We start from the raw sequence: 6011 nt of genomic DNA, 5'->3' as shown, positions 1-6011 counted from the left end.
TCTATTTTGTCGCTGAATATCTTCAAATATTCCCTGACGTTTGACCAATATTTTCCCATAATCTACATTCCAGTTCGCTGAAAGCTAAAAACATGGCTAGTGGTGATGTATTAGAACACCATATTCAGCGATGCATAAGCATAGGCCGACAGGGGTTTGGATAACTACTCAGCATGGGCGTCGCCAGAAACTTTCGCAGGGAGTCAAGAACAAACGCTAATAATACACACAGACACACACACACACACACACACACATATATATATATATATATATATAATAAACAAAATCACAATATTATAATTAGGAAGTCATGCAAATACATATACTATGTTGACTTTAGAAGAACTTTCCGAAGACAGAATCGTATGTTCCCTCCTTAATACTTAATAATTCCTGTTTTCAACATCTCAAACGTTGAAAGAATCAAGGAGAGAGAGAGAGAAAGAATGCATGTTCGTGACTATGTTGCTACCTTACGTGCCTTTGGCGTGGGAGATTCGATGTAGATTCCCGGTAGAAGTTGAGCTCATGAAGTTTGCATTCCATATGAAGCTTTAGGTCCACATCTCACCCTCGGGGCTGTAAGGGACGCTAAACTCAGAATAAACCAACCCAAAAAGAGAAAACTTTATAACAGTACTGTGTTTCTTGATGTTTATTTATCAGTCCTTTCCGAAGTCATGCAATAACGAGACTGCTCTCGGGATCTGGATAAATACAAGAAAATATTTTTTTGTGCATGAAAATCAGAACCTAATCATTTCACATAAATAGAAATTTAAAAAAAAATAACACATGCAAAAATGTATTTACGAAAATATTACGGTTTTACTTACCAAACAGGAAAAGAGCAGATTTTATAAGATAAAATCGTCATCATCTTTGTCTTTGTAAATAACTAAGCCACCAGGTAGAAATAATTCCTTGTCTTGTTTCATAAAGTTCACACAAAATGCACAAAATCTTTCTTTCTTCCGTAACCACTTTACAAAACGTAGAACAATCAAATTATATTTATAAAAAAAGCGAACACACAATATAAAAGAAAGTGCAGATAAAAAAAATCTCTATATATAGACAAGCATATCATATAGGTCTATAGGTGTCGTATAGAACATTCATATAGTTCTATAGAACATTCATATAGACGTGTCATATAAGTCTACTTCTTGAACAAGAATTGCATACGCCTTGGTTCTTTCCCAAAAGCATCCAACACGTCTGATATGAATTGTGTTTTATATTTATTTATAAGTTCCCGATGGAGACTCATCATACAGAATCCTGTCAATCTTTCTTCAGAGACAGTTGGCCTTAATCACGTTTTCACACGTCTTAGGGTGCTAAAACTTCTCTCAACACTAAATGTTGTAACGGGGAGGGTAACCATTACTTCTATTCCTTGCTTTATTGCCAGATAAAATGTTGCGTGATCCATCAAATCAAAAAGAGAGAGTTCCTCTAAACCAGCGTTTCCCAACCGGTGTGCCGCGAATGGGCCGCTGGTGTGCCGCGAGGAAATGAAAACAAAATTATTAATTATACAGCAACCAAATTACAAGACAGGAAAAATGTGTATTTGTATTTCACATTACTATGAACCTCTACAATGGAAAAAAATACTGTAATTGTAATATATTATTGTATATACATACATTACTACTACACATATTGTATTTCGAAAACAGAATTTTATTAATATTTAAAAATTGTGGCGTACATTAACCGTTAATAAATTATGTTTCACACTGTTACTTGTCTATACATTTTTAATGTTAAAAAAAGTTTTTATTATCATTGCTATGACCATTATTGCTTCTTCATTGTTACAGGTTATTTCGTAACTTGAAATTTTAAAATCTCATTCTACCCTTTCGACAAAGCAAACACTCATACAAATTACCTCCATCTGTTTTAAAATACAGTCTTCAAAAAGAAAGTGCATGTTTAAAAGCCTGAGTCCTATATTTCGTTGGAATTGTTTTCTATTTTTGAATTAGAATGAAAAATAAAATAATGATTTACGATGGGGGGAAACCAGTGATCGAGCTTTTTTCTCTGTGAGGAGGTCAGTAATCACAGAAAAAATTACGACGGTATTTTCTATTTACTACTACTACTAATAATAATAATATCTATGAGTGTGCCGCGAGAATTCAATTTACACCCGTAGTGTGCCGCAAGTTGAAAAAGGTTGGGAAACGCTGCTCTAAACTGTCTGCATCTAGATTTCTGTTTCCATAAATCGTACCAGCATTCAGCTTGAGGGAGGATATTGTCAAATTCATACATTTCATTTATTTCATCAATCATCTTCATGAATTGTAGTTTAGAGGTGTTTCTTATTTCACGGGGATGCAGTGTGAAGAGTGAAAAGCCTGGACTATGTTCTTCCGAAAATATATTATTTCGCGACTGTAACAAAGAATCCATGTAGGTATAAATATGGTTCGCCGATAATATACTTCCGCATTTGTGTATGGAGGATTAGCAGATGAACTTGTCGAGATACAAGTCTGGGAACTGACAGCTGAATATTCAGTTTATCAGCAACACGAATACACTTTTCGAAGATCGAATGAAATGTAACTTCAGCTGTATCTCTCTGTTCTTTGAACATACAAAGCAACTCCGAAATGTGTGATTTTGCCGCCATTAAGTTCAACTGAACTCCTTGCAAAATTTGTGCTACTGGCTCAAGATACGAGGAATATTGACTGATAACTGACAAAGAAACAATAAAGGCTCCTGTTTTTCCTGCACAAAACAGACAATAAGCATTGCTTCTAGTTTCAGAAACTGTAGAATTAATTGACGGTTCTTCTAACGCACACAATATTTCTATGAAATGTTCAGAAAATTTTCTGATGCTGCTGTATTTGAAAGTCCAGCGGGTTTCAGAAAGAAGTGGGATATTTGGAATATTTTTTCTTCTTAATGGGCTCTCGTGAAAGAAAATTGTGATTTCTTTGATAATATGCACTGTGTTTCGTATGTAAGAAACGGAACATAGCTTATTAACAAGATTAAGCTTGTGTGATGCACAATGGTAAAAAAAAAAAAAAAAAACGCTTTTGGGAATTGTCGTCTGATAATGCTTTGTACACCGTTACTACATCCAGCCATGGTGAAAACACCAACCATCGAAACCCTTCCCTACAAGTTCAGACTGAGATAATCCATGTTCTTCCAATGCTTTTAGAATTATTCTAGCAATATATGCGGCGTTTAACTCTCCTAATGGAATGAAACCTACGAAATCTTCTCGCATCTGATTTTCAACAGTGTCATAAAACCGAATGCCTAGAGACAATTGTTATACACCCCCAATATCATCTGTCTCATCTGCAAGCACACTATACTAGTGGGAAGAAACTATTTTAGGCTATATATACTGTTCATACAAAGTGTTGCTTGCAACTGATATCAATTCATTTTGAGTCTGCACAGATAAGTATTTTGCATTTTGAGCAGCAGTTTCAAAGTGTTGCTTTAATGTTATATCACCTGAATCTACTTTCAATTGGAGAAGATCGTAGAAATTATCAGATTTAGCATTCTTTCCTCGTAAAGACAAATCATGTGTCGCACAAAAGACAATTGTCTCAATGATTGATGACAGTTCTTTTCGGTTTTCCTCAACTTGCTTCCGAGCCACTTCATCAATTTTCAAATCAACGGGCAATTTTTTCGTAGACATAACATTCGAAAATAACTGAGCACGTTTTGTGGACGTCCGATGCCATTCAGATTGTTCGTGTTGTCGAGCAGATGCAAAAAAATCATTATATTTTCTAAACGGTGTTAGTATAAAAGACCCTTGCAATCCTCTTTTTACCGGAAATCGAAAAAGAACACACTGCTTGCACAGTCCCCCTCGCAACTTTTTAGAATATGCTAGCCACGAAAATTCAACCAACCACTTATACAAAAAGGGGCTTTTCCCTGGCATAACATCTTGTTTAAAATCATATGTTTCGGTCGGGTGCCACGGCGACATCAATATTTCATATCGACCAGTGTCCGACAAACTTGACTGTAAATTTAAGTCTACATAATTGCCAATGTCTTTTGGGTCACAGGACGTCTCCTCACCTAATAAAGTTGCACAAGGGGACATTTGGGGAGAAGGTACGCTAACGATATTGCCCTCCGGTAACTTTTTTTCTTCACTCAGATTTTCAACACAGAATATCACGTTTGGTGTTTTCCAATTTTGAGGACACTGCTGTTTTAGAAAAACATCGGTTTCATTTGCATGATGCAAGGATCGAGTTTCATTTGCTTATGCATGATTAATTTTTAAAAAGAAGTTCTTTCTAATTCACTCATCTACACATGAGATATTAAATAAATTATAAACTAAGGGGAAAACACCCACTAAACTCTGAAAGAGACCAGAGATCGAAAACCACACAAATTTATCACTTTCCGACACTCCCGAGCAACCTTGAAGTTTTGAAAACGAAAACCGCCTATATGACACACCAGAAACACGGATTTCCAATAACTGCGCACAACCAACTATGCAAAACTAAACCTTTCTCTTCTTGAAAAGGGTCAATCTCCATCCTCCCGCTAAAAATAGCATTATACCTTTAAACCGCGGGGTCCCATAGGGAAAAAACTCAATTTCTTTCTGCTCAGAACGCTACTAAGAACAAGGAAGATAATGTTTGACAGCTTTAGAATCATTGTCCCTGCCGCTCCATTTGCACTTTTGTCTTCTCGACCCCTTCCCCTCTCTGTAATACATCAAGATTCTTGGTTTAAAAGGAGGCGGTGTCATTCAGGATTACCTTCCTACAGCCAGAGGCAAACAGGTGCAGAGGAGTCGGTGACATTATTGACTTCACAAACAGAATTCTTGGGTTATTTTTAACATCAATATGTGTTAAATGCTCATACTTTTCCGTTTATTGCAAAGGTCAGACAAATGAGTCAGAGAAACACTTTTATTCCGCTTTACAAAAGAAACCATTACAGTAGTATTAAAAGATATGGCTCTTCATTTTCTATGGGAACGATTGAGGATAACTTGCTTGATTTTTCCAACGTTTGAGATTTTGAAAACAGGAATTATCGTGAAGTGCTACGGAGGGAACATACGATCCTGTCTCCGGAAACTCCTTCTAGGTTCAATATATATATACTTGACTACTTCAATATCAAGGTAATATTGACTAGATTTCCAGGGGGTCGAACGACCTCTTTGACCTCCCCCCTGCCGACGCCCATGCCACTCAGGTTAGTTCCGCAGCAGGCCTCTTTGGCGCTGCGCGAGCTGTTTGAGTCGTCATATTCGCGCGATTAACTACAAATAAAATACCACTTTGGTTTAACTTTGTTTTTGTTTTCAACATATATCTATGTTGTAGTGCACCCCAGTGCTAAATTTTGCTGAACAGCTGATCTGGGCAAAAGAACACATTGGGGACAAAGTCTCTTGAGAAAATATTGATCTCATTTCTACTGCAGAAGGCAATATCGCAATATAAATTATCACAAGATTAATTATGAATGACACGTCGTTTTTCATTAAATTTCGCACTCCTAACAAAGAGTTTCGGAGACAAATGTCATTATTCAATTTGAAGGTGACCACACAGGAAAGTGATATTTGAATGGCAGTATAGTCGAATAGTGACAAGTGACGCCATACTTGCGTAAAATACTAAAAAAAAAAAAAAAAAAAAAAAAAAAAATAGTTTCTAGGATGAACATCTTTCTAAATTGGTTTCTGTTCAAGAGTAAACCTTAGATATACAGTATTGGCTTTTAGCGTCCCCTTCAACATCGAGGCCCCCTTCAACATATTGTTTAACGTGGAATCCGAAGCATATGATCTCCCGCCAGGAATCGAGTATGAATTCCCACGCCGGAGTGAACGTTAAAGACAAGAGGAGAAGGAGTTGGGATTTTGTTTAATATGCATGTTCTAATGTATTATATCACATATCTGTGATATATTTACAAATTTTTTGCATTCAAACTTGAATGATCTTTGT

This window comes from Thermobia domestica, chromosome 5 (genome assembly GCF_964235325.1).
Source record: "Thermobia domestica chromosome 5, izTheDome1.hap1.1, whole genome shotgun sequence".
Classification (NCBI taxonomy): domain Eukaryota; kingdom Metazoa; phylum Arthropoda; class Insecta; order Zygentoma; family Lepismatidae; genus Thermobia; species Thermobia domestica.
The sequence above is the reverse complement of the archived record's forward strand: the minus strand, read 5'-3'. Positions refer to the sequence as shown.